This window comes from Petaurus breviceps, unplaced genomic scaffold, assembly GCF_028583685.1.
Source record: "Petaurus breviceps papuanus isolate PSGF00001 unplaced genomic scaffold, PetGlider_PUasm1.0 90977, whole genome shotgun sequence".
NCBI lineage: Eukaryota > Metazoa > Chordata > Mammalia > Diprotodontia > Petauridae > Petaurus > Petaurus breviceps.
In genome coordinates, this window is record NW_027187391.1 from 16,973,297 (window position 1) to 16,994,675 (window position 21,379).

Below are 21,379 nucleotides of genomic sequence, written 5' to 3' on the forward strand. Positions count from 1 at the left end.
AGGAAGGAAGGAAGGAAGGAAGGAAGGAAGGAAGGAAGGAAGGAAGGAAGGAAAAAGAGAGGGAAGGAGGGAAGAGAGAGAGAAAAGAAAGAAAGAAAAGAAGGAAGGAAAGAAGAAAGGAAAGGAGGGAAAGAAGCAAAGAAGGAAGGAAAGAAAGAAAGAAGGGAGAAGAGAAGAAAAGGAAGAAGGAAAAAAGAAGGAATGGAGAGAGGAGGGGAGGAGGCATGGGAAGAGAGGGAGATGAGTGGAGACAGAGAGAGAAAGAACCTTTGTGGGGTAGATATGGAAGATAATAAAGGAAATTACTCTTCCTTTTTCTGAAATAATACAGGACAAAATTATTTAAATAGCAATGCAGACTTGGGACACTTAGGTGGCATGGTGAATATAGCACTGGCCCTGGAATCAGGAGGACCTGAGTTCAAATCTGGCCTCAGACACTTAACACTTACTAGCTGTGTGACCTTGGCCAAGTCACTTAACCTCAACTGCCCTCCCAAAAAAGTGAAAAAAAAATAGCTATGCAGACTATGATCTTATGAACCTTGCTCTTATCTGATCTGGGAATGGGAAGATTCAAAATAAAAACAAAAAATAATATAGAGGTAGAAATACAGTAGGCTAAAGAGGGTAAGGGAAGGACTATATTATGAGAGACAAGAATAGCCTCAGTCAAAACAAACTATAAAGATTTTAAGTACAAAATTTAATTTTTTAAAAAAGAGAGGAAAAACAGTAAGATTGGTAAGATTAGCTGATTTGAGTCTGGGTTGAGAAAAGAAATCAGAAGACTAGAATTTTATTGTTCTAAGGAATATATTCAATAAATGTCTAATAATGAGTTTTTATTTTTTTGCTTCCTTTTTTTTCTAAAGGGATATAGGTATAAGGGAAGAATTATTTTAACAGGTTTCAATAAAGAGAAAAACAGTGATCATAATGATGAACATGAATGGTATGAACTCACTCATAAAACAGAGAAGGGTAACAGAATAGGATAGAAAGCAAATCTCAACAATGTATTCTATATTAATACAGTGTTAAAATTAGGGATTAGAGTAGAATTATGGTAGAATGTGTTCTTATATGAGTGCAAATAGATGCCCTTTCTGAAATGTAAGGGTCTTTATAAAAAATTTACAAAACCTTTACAGAAATTGACCATGTGCTAGGTCATAAGTGGCAGCTAGGTGGTGCAGTGAATAGTGTTAAATCTGGAATCAGGAAGACCTATCTCCCTGAGTTCAAATCTGTCCTGAGACCCTTACTAGCTTTGTGATCCAGGGCAAGTCACTTCACCCTGTTTGAGTCAGTTTTTTTCATCTGTAAAAAGAGCTGGCCATAGAGCACCAGCCATGGAGTCAGAAGAACCTGAGTTCAAATCTGGTCTCAGACATTTAATACAAAAACTAGCCATGTGACCTTGGGCAAGTCACTTAACCCCAACTGCCTTCCAAAAAGCAAAAAGAAAAAAAGAGCTGGAGAATGAAATAGCAAAAAATTCCAGTGTCTTTGCCAAGAAAAACCTAAATGGGTTCACAAAGAGTCAGACACAACTGAAAATGAACAAGAAGAAGAAGCTAGGTCATAAAGAATTTGTGAATAAATTTAGAAAGGAAAAAAAATATCAAATATACCCTTTACAAATTATAATTTAGTAAAATTATTACCAATAAAAGAATTGTGAAAAAAAGACTTAAGTGGAAACTAAATAATACATCTGGAGTAGGGCAAATTATTGAAACAATAAATAGATACATTAAATAAAATCATAGCAATATGACAGCTTAACCAAAATTTATGTTATATTGATAAAAACAGTCCTCAGGGGAACATCATCAACAAAAGAAATAAGAAAACAATGAGTTAAACATGCATTAAAATACATTAAGTCATGTTTTAATGAATGCATTGTATTTTAATGAATTAAAAATTCATTAAACAATTTTTAAAAATAGAAAATCAATAAGTGAATGATTCCAAGACACACAAAAATAGAAACCCCAAAATCAAAGAAATAATATTGAAACAGAATTACTAGTTGGAGAGTCAACAAAACTAAGAGCTGATTTATAAAAATTTCAATAAAATAGACAAACCAATAGCTAAATTAATAGTGAGACAGAGACAAAAATCAAAGTGTCAAAATGATAAATGAAAATTGAGAATTCACAACAAATAGAGAAAAAAGTTTAAATTTTATGTTAACAAAACTAAAAATTCAAATTAAATTAACAAATATTTACAAAATCAATTAATACACAGATTAACAAAATGGAAGAGAATCTAAACAACCTGGTCCTAGAAAGAGAAGCTAAGCAAGCCATCAATGAAATAACTTACAAAGGGGGAAAAAAAGCCAGAGGGTTTTAATGACACTAACTAATTACTATTAATTATTGCACTAATGATAATATTGATGACAGTATTAATTAATTAATGACATTAATGATAATAGTAATGGGAATAATTAGGCAAAGTGCCATGCCTGAATAGAGGGATTCATGCTCCTGAGTCCAAATTTGGCCTCAGACATTTGTTATTCTGTGTGGACCCTGGACACATTGCTTAACCCTGTTTAGCTCAGTTTCCTCATCTGTAAAGTGAGCTGGAGAAGAAATTGGGACATCATTCCATTCTCTGCCAAGAATACTCCAAATGGAGTCACAAAGAATTGTACACAACTGGAAACACTACTGAACAATAACAACAATGATGATAATAATAGCTAAAATGTAAATGTAGCCTATGTGAGATCCAAGGAATCTTATCCTGATTCCTACTCCCCTGATGATTCAGGTCATCAGAGCTTGGGACATCGATATATCAGGATTCTAGGAATATCTTGTCAGGGGAGTGAGTCTCTAATGCCATCAGTTTGTCCTCCTATTTGTGTATTTCCCCAAAAAATTATCAGTTTGTAATGCCAAGCAAAGGCAACTACCCAAGGTTCAAAATACCAGCATAGCTGCTCTCCATTTTATTCAGTGACAAATTAAGAACAGAGAAAATCAAAATATAGCATAATTCAAAATACAGCATTCACCAAGTGTTAATTAAATCAAGTACTACTCCACCCCTGGACATTACATTCATTTGATTAATCACAGAGTCCCTCTTCTAAATACTACTCCACCCTTAGGCAGTACATTCATTTATTTAGTTAATCACAAAGCCCCTCTTCTCAAATGGAGATTAGTTTCTAATCACAAGTAAAGTACGTGTATTTGTTCAATCACAGAGCACAAAAAAAGTCAAAAGTTTCCCACCATTGGATTACAATGGAATAGGCCATCTACCCCAGAGTTACAACAAGCTTAAGCACAGCATTTAATACCCAAAGAGAGGTCTTTTCTTCATCTTGACCCGAGGCAAGTTCTCAGCAATCTTTGTTCCTGGGGAGACAAAGCTTAACAAGGCCATAAGATACATTGCCAGTGTCTTCATTAATTCATTCTCTGTCTGCAGAACAGTCCTAGGACCCCTGAAAACATTAGCAAAACCCTATTCCAGGATTTCTGTAAACATGCAACAAGAAAATCCTTCTTCAGGGCTTCTGAACCAACAGCAAGGTTCCAGGACCTCTGTAACAACAGCATTGGCCTTCACCAGTGGGCTCAATTCACTCTCTGCAGAACAGTCTCAGGAGCTCTGAACCAACAGCAAGGTTCCAGGACCTCTGCAACAAAAGGATTGTCCTTCACCAGTGGACGAATCTGGCAAAACAACATCAAAACAGACAAAGTACCAGCATAATAGCCATGTCTCCTCAGTCCTTGGCAGTTCTGGGTGGCAGCTCCCAAAAGTCCTAGGCAGTTCAAACTGGCCCTCAACAATCCTCTCCATTTCTGCCTCCATGATGCTGCTTCCAAAAAATTCTTCTGCCTCTCTCTTTTCTTGTGTCTCTCTAAATTTACGTCACCAGCTCCTCCCAGTTCAGCCCTGTCTTTTCACGTCAACAAGCCCATCCCACAAGTGGGATTCACAAGCTCTGGGTTTTAACACAATCAATCTGAAAACCAAGCCAATACAGGGGGATCTTTAAATTCTATTACTATTACACAGTTAAAAATCAATTTAGTCAGTCAGTCTTAAGAAACTTTTAGAAGTATTTACTGAGAGGTATTTACTAAGGTAGTACATTTGGTACATAAGGTAGTAGCATTTGATATAAAACAACCTAACCTCCCGTCCCCAAAGTCTGTAACATATTTTCTTTTTTTTTTTTTAAAGCAATTGGGGTTAAGTAACTTGCTCAAGGTTACATGGCCAGTTATTTCTTATTTCTGGGTGTGGTGCTAAGTATCTCAGCCCAGATTTGATCCCCAGGTCATCCCGACACTGAAGCCGATGCTTTTACTCGCTGAGTCACCTGGCCACCCCTTGTAACATATTTTCTTCATTGGCAGTTGTTATCCTATGTTCTTGAAGAAATCCAAAGTGACATCACTATGTTGGACTTAAAGTACGGTGTGTCCGACTGTGCCAGATCAGAACAATACAAGCCTGAAAACCTCTACCACAGATTGGGCACAAGTAGTCCATATGAGCATTTGAAGTGGAGATGGTTGGAAATTTACACATCTCATGTTTCTTTTGAGCTACTACAATTCTACTTTGTTCATAGAGCACAGCACCTTCTTTGATGGGGGCATGCCATGCTATATGGTACTGTGCCAATGTATAATGGTAATAGGATCTGAAGATCTTTCATGATACTTGAGCTTGCTGACATAAGCAGGAAGGGGTGGGACAGGAAGGAGTTGGACCCAAGTAGGAGCCAGGCTGGAGCCAGGGCAATGATTGGAAGCAGCAGCAGCGGTGGCTCAAACTTCTTTTTTTGAGCCAGCCAGAACTCCTGCTAAGGACCCCTGCTGGGGACTGCTAGGGATGGGAACTGGGTCGGGGGGGAGCAGCTGCTGGGAGCAAACTGCATGAAGGCTGAGCAGTTGCCTTGAGTGAGGAAAGGAGGATCTTTGCCTGAGGTAGCCTGTTTTGTTTTGAAGGATTGAGAATGTGGGTGTTTACTGCACTAACTGTGGGACAACTCCATGGCTACTGTGATGGCTTTGACTTTCTGGTTTTGGGACTCAGTTTTCTAGTATTTGAATAATTGTTCTAGCTATGTCCCCCATGCAGAGAGCCTGTTACATTTCGTGATTAATAATTATATCAGCATATTTATAGTTACCATAGGCATTGTGAATACTGCATTATTGATATACAATGCTCCCCATATTTCACATTCAAATCCAAAGTTCTTCAGAAAGACTTTGATAGTGTCCTTGTATCACTTCTTCTGAGCTCCATGTGAGCCCTTGTATTGTATGACTTCTCCCCAAAATAGTCTTTTGGGCAAACACATGTTTGGCATTCAAGCAACATAACCAGCCCATCAGAGCTGCACTCTTTGCAATAGAGTTTGTTAGCTGCCAAGTGTCCAGTGCCTTATCTTGCCAGGTGATTATCAGAATCTTCCTAAGACAATTCAGATGGAAGAGATTCGGTTTTCTGGCACGACACTGGTATACTGTTCAGTGTTTTATAGGCATATAGCAAGGAGGTCAGTATAATGGTTCTGCAGTTTAGTAGGCAGTCTAATAGCTCTTCTCTCCCACATTTTTCTTTGGAACCTCCCAAACATTGAGCTAGCTCTGAGCAATCTGTGTGTCAACTTATCATCTATGTGGACATCCTTAGAAAGTATATTGCCAAGATAAGTGAAATTACCCATAGCATTCAAAATTTCTTTATTTGCTGTAATTTATGGTTCCACATATAGATGGTGTAGTACTGACTGGTGAAGAACTTGATGTTAATTCTTAAGCCAAAATTAGCACAAGCAGCAAAGAATCAATCCATACTTTGTTGCATCTCAGCCCCAGATGTTGCATTGAGTGCCCAATCATCTGCAAACAAAAAATCACACGCTAACTTCCCCTCCAGTTTAGTCTTAGCTTGTAGCCTTTTCAAGTTAAAGAATTTACCGTCAGTGAGGTAGCTGACCTTGATGCCAAGTTCATCCTCACTGAAGACATTTAATAGTATGGCTAAAACTATCACACTAAAAAGCATGGGAGCAAGCACACAGCTCAGCTTCACTCTATTGGTGATTGGGAAAGCTTGAGAACATGGCCCATTATCCAAAACACAGGCAAGCATGCCATCAAGAAACTGATATACAATACTGATGAACTCCTCTGGGTAACCAGATTTTGCTGTGAATTTCCACAAGCCCTCACAATTGACAACATCAAAGGACAGATCAATGAATGTTGTATACAGACCTCTGTTCTGCTCCTGGAATTTCTCCTGTAGTTGTTGGGCAGCAAATACCATATCAATCATTTCTCATCAGATCTTTCTGAAACCTCACTGCCTCTCAAGTAGATGACCATCTTCCAGGTGATAGATTAATCTATTTAGAGGACTGGAAACAATCTTGCCAACAATGACTAAGAGAGAAACCTTCCTATTTTCCTACAAGTTCATACAGAATTCAGGGGAAAATGGGCTCAAGCTTAGGGAATATAAATACCTAGATATTACAAGTCCTTTTCTCCCATTTGTGAGGTACACAAGAATTTCCCCTTAAATATGTTGAATCTGCACCTATCTGTTTGTCCTTATCTCCCAGTACAAACACTGCCACCAGCTATTGCTATCCTCAGGGAATGAGGGTAGAATGCTGATGAGAAAATGAGAAATCCAAACTCTTTTGAACCCTTTGAAGATTTTAAAGTCTTCCTTTTGTCAAAGGGAGGGGGAAGAGGTAGGTGGAGAAGAGACCCGGCCAAGGCTGAAGTCAAGGACTCTTGAGAGTTACTCTTCAGAGATATGCTAGAAATCTATGCTTTTTCTACTTTCTGGACCTTTATGATTCCAGCTAACTCAAAGCTTTTATACAGGACTTAAAAGGCATGATAAAATCCCCTAGCCAATTAGAACATACCTCCTGGTATCACTTGACTTCATCAAATAACTTTAAAAGATTTTTCACATTTAGTCTAAGGGCTATAATTGAAATTGATTGATCAGGCATCTTATTCACTTCAGGTAGGGTGGGGTGACTTATTTGACTTGACAATCAATCAACTCTACCCTTACATTAATAATGTTTTAAGATTTGCCAAACACTTTACATATATTATCTCATTTAATCTTTACAATAATTCTATGAGTTTGGTTCATTCAGTTAATGAATCAATAACTATTTACTAAACATTTGCTGTGGATAAGAGTACAAAGAATGAGGGGCAGAGTCAAGATGGTGGAGTAGAAACACAACTTCCTTGCAGCTCCAGCTTCCACCTTCCCAATCCGTGTAAAAGGGGTCTCTGAACAAACTTTGGAGCTGCAGAACCCACAAAATGACACAGAGAAGCTAACCTCCCACTGAGGACAGCCCGGCAGGCCGGCAGGAATCAGCCAGCACAGAGCTCTGGGAACCGAGCCCAGCTCCATGTCAAGGTTTTAGCCCCAGGGTGGGCCTGACCAGCCACCGGCTGGAGGGACTCCAGATCACCAGCAGCTGTGGCGATCCAGAATTATCAACACATAGATGCTAAAGACAAAGTGAGAGGTCAGTGCAGTGTGGACTTTGGGACCCATTAGTTGGGAGTGCGTTGGCTTTTGCCCCTGGGGCGAGAAGCCACTGAGAGCTGTGGCACAGCTGCCACCATGTGGCAGCTTCAGCTCCTGGCCTGCAGACTGTAGGGGGACCAAGCGAACAGTCTGAGGGGTAATCGCTCTTGCTTTAACCTGCTTGGATCTGGATTGCAGTTTAGGGTGGTGGTCCTGGGGTGTGTGACCAGCTTGCCAGAGCATATGGAGGCTTCAGAGAGGGCACCCAACTAATACCTCCAGCAGCTGAGAAAACCCCAGCATTTGGGACAAAAACTCCCCTGTCTGGTGGCAGATTCCTACTGTGGCAAAAAGGCCAGGGGTCAAGTGACTGAGGGGCGATATGACCAGGCAAAGGAGACAAAACAAACAGAAGAATCCAACATTAGACTCCTGTTTTGGTGACAAAAAGGATAAAAGCATGGAACAGGAAGAAGACAGTGAAGTCAGAACTCCTGCACCAAAAGCTTCAAAGGAAAATACAAGCTGTTTACAGACCATAGAGGACCTTAAGAAGCAGATAAGAGAAGTGGAGGAAAAATTGGGAAGAGAAATGAGAATGATGCAAGAAAATTACAAAATGAGAGTCAACAGCCTGACTGAAGAAAATCATACCTTAAAAAACAGACTAACTCAATTGGCAAAAGAGGCTGAAAAAGGCAATGAGGAGAGGAATGCCTTAAAAAGCCGAATTTGCCAGATGGAAAAAGAATCTCAAAAGCTCAATGAGGAGAATCATTCCCTCAGATTTAGAATGGAGAAAAGGGAAGCTAGTGACTTTATGAGAAATCAAGATACTATTAAACAGATCCAAACAAATGAAAGAACAGAAGACAATGTGAAATATTTCATGGGAAAAGCCACTGACCTGGAAAATAGAACAAGGAGAGATATTTTAAAATTTTTGGACTACCTGAAAGCCATGATCAAAGAAAGAACCTAAAAATCATCCTCCAAGAAATTCTCAAGGAAAATTGCTTTAGAACCAGAAAGCAAAATACAGGTTGGAAGAATCTACCAATCACCTCCTGAAAAAGACCCCAAAAAGAAAACTTTAGGAATATTATAGCCAGATTCCAGAATTCCCAGATCAAGGAGAGAATATTACGAGTAGCCAGGAAGAAAAATTTGAATATTGTGGAAACACAATGAGGATAATACAGGATCTGGCAGCTTCTACATTGAGGGATCGAAGGGCCTGGAATAGGATATTCCGGAGGGCAGAGGAGCTGGGATTAAAACTAAGAACCACCTACCCAGCAAAACTGAGTATCATGTTTCAGGGGAAAATATGGTCATTCTGTGGAATAGAGGACTTTCAAGCATTCTTAATGAAAAAAAAACAGAGTTGAATAGAAAATTTGACATTCAGATACAAGAAGCAAGAGAAGCTTGAGAAGGTAAACAGGGAAAAGAAATCATAAGCCACTTATCAAAGTTGAGCTACTAACATTCCTACAGGGAAAAATGATAATTGTAACTGATGAAACTTTTCTCAGTATGAAAATAGTTGAAGGGAATAGAAATATATATATATATACATATATATATATAATGTCTATATCAGAGGGTATATGGGTGTATGAATACATTTGTGAATGTATGTATATATGTTTACAGGTATACATAGATAGAGGGCACAGGACCAATTTAACAGGAAGGGATGATACTTAAAAGGGTGAAATTAACAGGTGAGAGAGGAATATAATGAGAGGAGATGGAGAGAGACAGAATGGGGTAAACTATCTCATATAGAAAAGGCAAGGGAAAATGGTTACAATGGAGGGGAAGAATAGGAAGGCAAAAGGGAATGGGTCAACCTTATTCTCATTGAATCTGGCTCGGGGAGGGAATGACATACACACTAAATAGAGTATGTCCCCCTACAGGAGAGTAGGGGGGAAGGGGATGAGAGGGAGGATGATGGAAGGGAGGTCAGGCTGGGGGAGAGGAAAGTTGGAAGCACTCACTTTTGAAAAGGGATGGGATCAAAGTAGAGAATAGAACAAGTGGGTGGTGGGATATGAGGGAGGGAATTATAGTCAGTCTTTTACAATATATCTACTATGTTAATATTTTGCATTAGCTAGACATGTACAACCTATACTGAGCTGCTTATCTTCCCAGTAAGGGTGGGTGACAAGGGAGGAAGGGAATGAATCTGGAACTCTAAGTTTTAAAAATAAATGTTCAAAATTATATATATATGTATATGTGTGTGTATATATGTATATGTGTATATATATATATATATATATACACTACATATACTATTATAGATACTATTTTACACGTAATTGGGAAATAAGATATACAGGCAATGGGGCATAGAGATCCACCATGCACTACTGGAAAAGTCAAAGGGGGTATGGGAAAAGATATGGGATAGAGCAGATTGAAGTAGGGGATATCCTGTGGGATTGCTATTTTGGGGTGGTGAGTACAGGGGAATAATGGAGAGAATATTTGTAACTCAAAATCTGGCAAAAATTAATGATGTAAATCAGAAGTTAATAAAGCATTTGAAAAAAAAAAAAAAGACCTGGGTTTGAATCCCACCCTTGACAATTCCTTCATGACCATGTTAGGGGAATGGAAATCTAAGATCTTCCCTGCCTGTAGGCCCCTTGATAGGCTTAACTGACTCTGAGAACCTTCCCAGATTTGAAAGTATACTCTGCCCCCTAATAGGTTGAATGTGGTCACATGGTACCTGGGGCGGGAGGCTTATTTTTTCAGGAATGCCCACACCTTGATACTTTGTGATCGGGCAATTGGACAAGAGGATTGTGACATTCTCTGAGCCAGGAGAAAGCTATATATACCCTGATGTGAGGTTTTGTTTTGGGGCTCACTTTGGGAAGAGTTGTGTGATTTGACCAGATGAGACTCTGGGCAGCTGTTGAGCCCCCCAGCTTTGAAAATCCAGATATTGGTGCTTCCCTCTCTGGTAACTGATTAAATATGGATGTAATGGTAAGACATTTGGAAGCCTGTCTGTTGATCTGTTTCTCTGTCTGCTTGTAACCTCTGTATTCTCTGAAGTTCGGGGTGCTGATCTTTTCCCCCTGAGCTAGGTAAATGACATATGTTTGATTAAAGCAAGATTGTTAACCCCCTCCCCCCAAAAAAAGAGTACAAAGAATGAGATAATCCCTACACACAATGAGTTTCCATTTTAATAGGATGGACAGCAAGTTAATATAAAATATATAGTATAGATATAAAGTCATTGTGAAGTCAGAAGGTTGGGACCAAGTTGTCTAAGGCTTTAAAAGCTAAACAGAGAAGTTTCTATTTTGTTTTAGAGGTAACAAAAAATTACTGGAGGTGGTTGAGTAGGGGAGTCACATGGTCAGAAAATGGATGTTATTATTTTCCCTTATTTTTAGGATGAAGAAATTGAGTCTGAGAGAGGTTAGGTGACTTGCCCAGAGTCTTACAGCTAGTAAATGTCTGAGGTAGAATTTTAACTCAGGTCTTCCTGACTCCAGGTCTAATATTTTATCCACTATGTTATTAACTTTTTCTAACATTAACAATTGAATTTTATCAAGCATATAAAGAACAATTATCTCTTGTGCTAGATAAACTATTTACAAAAATAAAGAAGAAAACTTACCAAATTCCTTCGGTGAGACAAATGTCATCATGAAAATCAATCCAGAGAGATGAAGGTGAGAAAGAGAACTATAAACCAATATAAAAATAAATATTGAAGCAAAATAATGAATTTATTAAGTTATTAAAGTTGATAGCAATATACTTAAATTATTTAATATTATCAGATTGCATTTATATCAGAAATGCAAGGATGATTAAACATTAGTAAACCTAAAAAATAATCAATCGTATAAACAAAATTAACAAAAATAACATTTATATGAGTAGATGCCAAAAATGATTTTGAAAAAGACAATACACATTTGTATTAAAAATACAACACAGAAATTAAAGGAACTTTCCTTAATGTGGTAAATGATATCTCTATAGAACCAAGCATTATCATATTTTTAAGGAAGGAATTTAATAAACTTTCCTAATGAAATCAGAAGATCAAAATGTTCATTGCCTGTACTTTCATATTGTAGCCCCCAAATGCTATCTATTCCAATAATACAAGAAAAATAAATTAGATGGACAAACAGAATGCAAAGTTATCTCTCTTTTTTTAATGATATTATGGTTTACATTATTTTACTTTATTTTTTTGCTTTTTGGAAGGTAGGGCAATTGGGGTTAAGTCATTTGTCCAAGGTCACATGGCTAGTAAGTGTTAAGTGTCTGAGGTGAATTTGAACTCAGGTCCTCCTGACTTCAGGGCTGGTTCTCTATTCACTCTGCCACCTAGCCACTCCCCCATGGTTTACTTTATAAAAATTGAAAAAATTATTAACTTTGGTTAAGTAGTGGAACATAAAATAAATCCACAAAATCATCAGACTAACAAAACTTACCAGGAGGAGATAGAAAGAGAAACCTCATTTAAAATAACTATGAAATCTCTAAAATATCTAAGAATTAACCCAAGACACACTCAGGATACACACACACACACATGCACACATGTATGTATACGTGTATATATGCACATATATAGTATACACATATATAAATATATATATATATATATACACGCAACTAAATTGTTCTTTATGGAAATAAAGGAAGATAATCAAATGAAGTCAGATTTATTGTTTATGTTTGCATCATACAAATGTTATAAAAATAATTCTAATACTTAAAGTAGTATACAGGTTTTATGATCTATCAAATACTTTAATCAATGGGGTTACTTTGTTGCTTTACAGACTTAATGTTCTACTAATCAAAAGACTATGATCAAAGAGTCGCTTTATAAAATGAAAAAATTAATTCATTTGAAGAGGAAAAAAATCTATAATTTGAAGGAAAATTATGAAAAAAATACAGGTATTAAGGGGATCTAGCATTTCCAGACCTATTATGAAGCAATGATTATCAAAATTTGGCTGAAAATGGATAAGTGAAACAGTGAAGCAGACTAGATAAGCAAGACCCAGAATCAATCAGAGTATCTCAGTGCTCAGTAACAGGTACCGTGTTTCCCCGATAATAAGACCTATCCTGAAAATAAGCCCTCCCCTTACTGTGTAAAATTCCTCTAAAATAAGCCCTCCCCTGAAAATAAGCCCTATTGAGATTGCTACTGTAGTGAAGGTGATCTCCTGTGCTACACGCTACATTACAGTACCCTCTGTATGCACCGTTCCCCCCCCAGGTGAAACTCACGCCACGCTCCGAGCTGCATCCAATCAGAGCTGCAGCAGTGAGCGCGTCATCCTGTTCTTCCCCAGTGATTTGCTTGCTGGAGCCATTGAGAGCAGTGCCGTGGAGGAGAGCTGAGGCAGGACAACACAAGCTCTCCCCTGAAAATAAGCCCTCTGGTGTTTTTCTTTTCAAAAAAAATAATAAGACAGTGTCTTATTATCGGGGAAACACGGTACCTGGTGGTGCAGCAGATAGAGTACTGGGCCTAGAATCAGGAAATCCCAAATTCAAATCTGTTCTCAGATACTTATTAGCTGTGTGACCCTATGCAAGTCACTTAACCTCTGTTTGTCTTAATTTCCTCAACTATAAAGTAGGATGTAAATAGTATCAAAGGGTTTTTGCAAGGATCAAATGAGACAATATTAAAACAAAAACATTTAGTACAGTGGCACATAGTAGGCACTAAATAAATGCTTTCTTCCTTTCCTCCCCCAATAAACCAAAGAGTAATTCTGTACCATTTGTTAGGGTAAAAATTCCTTATTTGACTCAAACTGTTGGGAAAACTGAAAGCATTTTAGCAGTAGTTAGGTTTCCATAGCCATCTTATTACCACATACTAAAATGTCTCAAATAGATAAATAGCCTTTGTATAAAAGGTTACACCATTAAAACAACAGCTATGGGTTGATGACAACCAGAAGAGAATGGAAGGAGTTACCTTTTAATTCTATGGTTTGAGGGAGAAATTCATAATCAAGTAATATATAGAAAAGATCACAAAAAAACAAAAGAGACCATTTTGGTCATATAAAAATTAAAAGTTTGTATGAAAACAAAATCGATGTAACTAGAAAAGGAAGATAAATTATAAATTAGGAAATTAATAATTTTAAATTTTTTCTTTTCACCAACTATCTCTGGTGATATTCAGAATACTTAGGTAATTGAAATAAATATATAAGACTGAGAGCCATTCCCCAAAAGGATAAGTATTCAAAGACTATGAATGAATATTTTTTAAAAATAAGAAATGTAAATTATCAATACTACATGAAAAATGTTCCAAATCACCAATAAGAAAAGTATAATTTAAAACATATATTCAGTTTCACCTCATATCCAACAAATTATCAGAGATGATAAAAGGTGGAAATCATTATTGTTGGAAGGACTGTGAAAAGCATTTTTAATGGAGTTGTAAACTGGTTCAACTGTACTGAAAAACAATTTGGAGCTATTCTTGGAAAGTGATGAAATTTTTCTGATCCTTTAAATCATAATCAATGTTACAACTGCCTACATCCCTCAAGGAAGTCAAAGACAGAGAAAATGTTCCATCTACACCAAAATGTTCCTACCAGCACTTTTTGTGGTAGTTAAAAACTCAAGATCAAATAGGTGTTAATTAATGGAAGAATATCTGAACAAATTGTGGCATATGAATGTAATGCAATATAACCATGCTATAGTAAATTATGACTAAGCAGGAATTCAGAAACATGGGAAGACTTGTTTGAAATAATGCTGAGTAAAATAATCAAAACCAAGGGAAACAATGTAGAGAATTCTCACAGTAATGTAAAAGAAGACAAGACATGAGATTTCAGATCAATAAAATGATCAGTTTTGACTCCAAAGGACTACTGGCAAAATCTAACTGAACAGATGTAAAATTAAGCATATTCTGTCAGACTTGGTCAATGTACCTATTTGTTTTATTTTACTGCAAGGGAGACTTCTAGCATAGGGGAGTGACACTAAGAAATGACAGATTTATAGAAAAAACAAAACACATAAAAAATTGTTTTAAAGAGAGAAAAGGGGCTGGATGAATGGTGAATTTTTTGTATGCCCTCAGGAGTCTTTTCTTTCCCCTTGAAAATATAGTAATATTCATCCATCAGTAAATGTCTTAGTAACATGTTTGGTGGGTATAATGCTTATGTTGCTGTAATATTGTTTAGTTTCATCCCCAGAAGAAGAAAATAAATAAGTAGTGGTCTTGTTTATTCTTTTTTAGAGGGATACAAAGACAGTGACTTTTTAATCTGGCAAGAAACAAAAGTGGTCTGCTGTTCCGGGTATGCTTATGAAATTTGACAAGGAGCCTTTCAAGATTGGTCAAACTTAACCACTACAACTCACGTCTGTCAATTCATGTATGGACAAATGATACAAGAAGTAACTTAGAAAATATTACTTAGAACTATGAAATCCTACGAAAAACTTTAGGGGCACAGGAGGTATTTTCATCACTACTTCCAATTGAAGGTAGGAAATGCAGAAAAGGAAATCAAATTTGTGGAATGAACAGTTGGCTTCAAAAATTCTATAAGAAAATATAGTTTAAATTTCTGGACATTGGCTTCAAATATAGGAAGGATGGGCTCTTAGCCAGGGATGAATAGGGGCCAATAAAAACACAGTGGCCTATATCTTGCAACAGGGCTTTAAACTGAGAAAAAAAAGAGGAGGGAAAAAACTTCCCACAGATCTGCCAATTCTGGTACCATAGAGTATAGTAGGTATAGCAGAGAAGTAAAACAGCCAAAGAAAGGACAATTCTCAGGCAAGAGGAGCCAAAAAGAGAGCAGCACAATGGTCTTAAATATTTATTTTCAAATCCACAATGTATGACCAAAAAAACAGGGTGAGTTAGAAATCCTAATATGAATAGGGGAGGGGGAAGCAGAATCTGACATCAAAAGTATTGCCAAAACCTGGTAGGATATGATCCATGACTTGGACTATGGTTTGATATGATTATATTTATGAAAAAGCAATAGTATTGGTAAAGGACGTGATAAGTGAATTTAATGACAATTTCATCTGTCAAAAAAAATAGAGAAAGTAACAAGGAAGGCTGCTTTTCTGGAACTCATGACAAGAGTTGGTTACTAATAAAAAAGCAGGTTACTTGCTGATACTTGATGTATCAGCAAGCACCCCAGCATACCCAGGGTGGCTGCCAACACAGGTTCTTAGATCTGCTTTTCTAAAGGGAAACAGCTTAAAATGAGTTAACAAGCTTACTTTAATCAATCAAACATATCATTTACCTTGTTCAGGGGAAAAAGTCAGCACCCTGAACTTCAGAGTATACAGACAGAAGTTACAAGAAAACAGAAAAAATCATATCAAGCAGACAGGCCTCCAACTGTCTTGACCTTTACATCCAGACAGTTGCCAGAGAGGGAAGCTTCAACATCTGGGTTTTTCAAAGCCATATAGGCTCTCAACGGCTGCCCAGAGTCTCATCTGGTCAAATCACACAACATTTCTCAAAGTGAGCCCCAAAACAAAGTCCCACATCAGAGATTATATAGTCTTCTCCTGGGTCACAGAATGAAACAACCCTCTTGACCCACTGCCCAATCACAAAGCACCAAGGTGTGGGTGTTCCTGAAAAACAAGCTTCCCACCACAGGCTCCAGGTGCACTTAACCTAGGGGCAGGGAAGATCTTTAAAATTTGCATTCCTATAACAAATGACCACTCCAGCATAGAATTCTGATAGAGTAGCTGAGGATATAAGGCAATGTCTGATGTGTATTCTACATTTTGTAATAATGAATTCCAAATCATTCAGAGAAAGGACATGTAGGTTTCAACAGACTAGTATCTTGAAAAAAAAAAGCTGGTTATTACAATGGAAAGGGAAAGTGTCAGACTTCTTAAAGAAACCAAGGTGATTACATAAGGAATGTATCAAGTGACTCAGATTTTTTTAAAAAAAGCATTTTAAAAACACACCAAGATAGAAGGAAGGTCAAATAACTGACTGATGCAATGATTAATACGAAAGAATACCACAGTCCTATAAAAAATGTCAGGGACACAAAATCCCTGAGGCTGGTAAGGAATGTTCACCATCATTTTAGCTATGTTGTGGTCAAGAGGAAGGCAAAAGAATGGAGACCCAACTGCAGTGGCTTTCTATTGCTTCTAGGTTTAAACAGAAACTTCTCTGTTCAGCTTCAAAAGCTCCTTACAATCTGATTCCAACCTTTCTTTCCAGCCTCATTCTACTCTGATAGCAGCCTATACTCTGCAATCCATCTCAGCCCTCCCTAACTCAAATCAAAGCCAATTGCAAGTCATGTCATCATCTCCCTGATGTCATGGTCCTTTTCGAGAATGAAGAACAAACACACAAGCAATCCATCTAAATTATCCTTTTCTCTATTCCTTAAACATGAAGTTGAATTTCCCATCTTCGTACTTTTGTGCTTTCTGTTCCTCATGCCTGTAATATGCTCCCTCCTCACCCAGCTTTTACAAGAAGCCTTTCCTTAAGTCCTCTAAATGTGAGTTCCCTTTCTTCCAAATTGCCCTGTATTTAACTACTTTGCATTTATTATATATATATATATATATACATATATATATATGTGTATATATATATATATATGTTTGTACTAATATAGCCCCTCATTCAAATAACTCCAACCTCTCCAGGAACACTGTCTCTGTCTCTCTGCCTCTCTGTCTCTCTGTGTCTCTGTCTCTGTCTCTCACTCTCTGTCTCTCTCTCTCTGTCTCTCTCTCTCTCTCTGTCTCTCTGTCTCTCTCTGTCTCTGTCTCTGTCTCTGTCTCTGTCTCTGTCTCTCTGTCTCTCTCTCTCTCTCTGTCCCTCTCTCTGTCTCTCTCCTTCTCTCCCTCCTTCCTTCTGTTTCTATCTCATTAATTCCCCTCAACCTCTCTCCCTGCTAGTAGGTAAGTACTTCCTTAGAAGGATGGCAATGTACTATTTCCAAGTTGGTTGAGGCTTAAGGTTATGAGAAACTATTCCTAATAGCACTATAGGTCATGAGCCCCCATGAGTGAGATCTAAGCTGGATGAGTTGATCTGCTAGACTGCTTTTCTGATATTCTACTTTTTTGCTATTTGTTTGTTCTTTCAGAGAAGTATCTTCCATCTTCTCTTCTATTCTCTCTTCAATTCTTTTTAGCAGTTAACGATAGTAGAGAGAAAATATCAATCTCTCTTTGGCCAAAGGAAAAAAGTGACAATGCAGATAGAGAGTTACATCTTTTTTTTGGTATAGCTCAGAAATCTATTATTTTACATTTCTATCTTTCTCCTTCATTAGTTTGGTTCATTCTTTGAAAGGTTTCACCTTATCTTATGATTAGCAACCTAACTCTCACATGCTGTCACTGAACCATTTATCAGTTAAAATATGTTTATCCTGTAATCATAAAACAATTCTGATGATTATCTTTCATCAGTTATTGACATCAACACTTTCCAGTTTTTCACGTTTCACCTTTGAGCACAAAAACTGAAGAAGACTTTGTCCTTTAATCCCAAAGTTCCACAGCCTGTAAGATGTAAATAAGCAGCTGCTGTCTCAGAACACTGAGGCAGATTTAACTCAGCAAGTACAAAATTCTGAGGCAGTCTTGTTCCCCTTCCACTTATATATGTATAAACTATCTCTCCAATTAGAATGTAAACTCCTTGAGAGCAGGGAGCTATAGCAAAGTAAGGACTAAGTTAAAATCTGGCCTCAAGCACTTAGTGGCTGTGTGACCCTGGGCAAGCCACTTAACCTTTATTTGCCTCAGTTTCCTCAACTCTAAAATGGAGTTAGTAATAGCACCTATTTCCTGGGTTTTTGTGAGAATCAAATGAGATAATATTTATAAATAATTCTGCAAATCTTAAAGCACTAGATAAATATTAGCTTTTATAGCTATTGTTTAATTCTTTGTTTTGCCTCTTCAGTGCCAAATGATTGGAAATGGCAGTTGCCCGTAGCAGACTACTTTGCTGCAACAGACTGTTATCCCCTGATCACCTTTCAGATGAAAAAATCTGAGGCTCAGAGGAGATAAATGACTCATTTAATGCCACAGTGTCAGAGCAGGGACTACAATTTAGGATGTCTTCTTATTCCAACTCCTCCAGGGTGGCTAGATGGCATAGTGAATAGAGCATTGGCCTAGGAGTCAGGAGGACCTGAGTTCAAATCTTGCCTCAGGATACTTATTAAATGTGTGGCCATGGGCAAGTTACTTCACCTTGTTTGCCTCAGTTTCCTTATCTATAAAATGAGCTGGAGAAGAAAAGGGTAAATCACTCTATTATCTTTTTCAAGAAAACCCCAGATGGGATCACAGAGGATCTGAAATGACTGAACATACACACACACACACACACACACACACACACACACACACACACTCCATCCCTTATACCAGAAAAGCTTACTGTTTCTTACTATTTCACACAGTTACGTAGATTTATAGTTAGATGAAAAGAACTATTATCTGTCATCCATTCAAAAAGGATTTATTAAGTGCCTATTGTGGAGAACACTATGCTTGTGTTTGAAGAGAATACACAATAATGAACATAGAATCATAGATTTAGAGCTAAAAGAGACAAAGAGACTTCTGAAGTTATCTAGTGCAACATCCTCATTTTATAGGTGAGGAAATTAAGGTCCAAAGAGGTAAAGAAACTTGTCTGAAGTCAAATACAAAATAAGTAAGTCACAGAGTCAGGATAAGCTATAGCTCCTGCCATCAGGGAGCTTGTTATTTAGTAGGAGCATTAGGCAGAAACACAGGTAATTAATCATTTCAATATTACATGATAAGTGCATTAGAGAGTTGGAACAGAAACTACTATGTGAGGACTTGAGGTAAGGTTGTTACAGATCAGGCAAATCAAGGGGGGTTTCACAGAAAAGATGGCAAGTAAGCTTAGCTTTAAAGCTATGTAGTACATAACCTATATCAGATTACTTGCTGTCTCAGGGAGGTGAGAGGGAGGAAGGAAGGAATTTGGAACTTAAAATTTTAAAAATGAATGTTAAAAATTGTCTTGACATATACTTGGGAAAAATAAAATATCATTTTAAAAGATAAATGTAGTCGGGGGAACAGGCTCTGTAAGAATTTAACATGTAAACTAGGGTCAATAAGAAATTCTTGGCATATTATGAGCAAAGGTACATAAACTGAAGAGTTCATTGTACGGTAGAAGTGAAGGTGGGGTTAGCAAGTTACATACACTAGCTGGTTTGTAGAACATAAGAGGGAATGGTTTGAGATAAGGCTGCAAAGGTAGTATAGTGTCAGACTATGGAAAAGGTCGAGTGCCTCTTTTTGTATCCCCAGCACTTTGCCCAATACCTGGCACATATTAAGTGTTTGATAAATATTGATGGATCAATTGATTGCCAGGCAAAGAAATTTGAACTTTACTCAATGGGGAATGGAAGGGAATAAGTAAGCATGTGTTAAATGTGCTGGGCATTTATATTATCTCCTTTAATCCTGACAACAGCCCTGGGAAGTAGGTGCTATTATTAACCCCATTTTACAGTTGAGGAAACTGAGACATATAGAGGTTAAGTGAATTCCCAGAGTTATACAGTTAGTAAGTTTCTGTGACTGGATTTAAACTCAAGTCTTCCCAACTCCAGGTCTAAAACTCTTTTCACTGTGACATCTAGTTGTCTCTATGGATAATAGAAATCCATAGAGAACTTTTGAGTAGAAGGTTATATGAACAGATCTATACATATAACAGATTCGTCTATCAGTGGTATGACGGATAGACTGGAGTCAGTGAGATGGGGGAGGTTGGAAGACCTTCTAGGAGACTATTGCTTATAAGTGGTAGAGAAGGCTTGTCCTAGAATTGTGGCAGTGGGAATACAAAGGAAGGGGACAGATACCAAAAATGTCCCAGAGGTAGAATTGTCACTCATTGGAGATAAGAAGTGAAAAAAAGACTCAAATATGGTACCTAGAACAATGGGTGAATGGTGGTTCCATACAATTCCTTGCATTATTAATACTTTATCATTTTCTTAAGTCTGGCCAATAAATAAAACAATAAGTCAAGCTCTGATTTGTAGCTTTGCAAATTTGTGATGTGTAAATGTACATTTTTAAATGAAAATTTAACAATGGGCTCTCAGGAGTCAATATGAACTGGCTCCAGCATTCTCCCATCTTCCTACAGATGGAGTTAATAAGAAGATGAGAGAAGAAAATATTTCAAATGGGAGCTTTGGGAAATTAGATAGGAAGCTTGGATAAAAGCACAGATAACATGCTTTTCAAATTTATATATATGAGAAAGACACTGGACAACATAAAGAGGAAGGACCCTGAAAGATCTTGACAATCTAATACACTGGGCTGACTCTAATAAGTTGAAATTTAATCAAGATAAATACCAAGTTTTACACTGGGGTTCAAAAATCAGCTTTCCAGGGACAGCTAGGTGGTGCAGTGAGTAAAGCACCGTCCCTGTAAGGAAGCCCCGAGTTCGGTTCCAGACTTAACACCCACACAAAAAAACTAGCTGTGTAACCTTGGGCAAGTTAACCCCAATTGCCCTTCAAAAGGAAAAAAAATCAGCTTTCCAAGTACAAGATGAGTAAGGTAACAGTTAATCAAAAGAAAATCTAAGAATTTTAGTAGACTTCAAGTTTGATGTGAATAAACAGTGTGGAATGGGCAGTTAACAAACTTA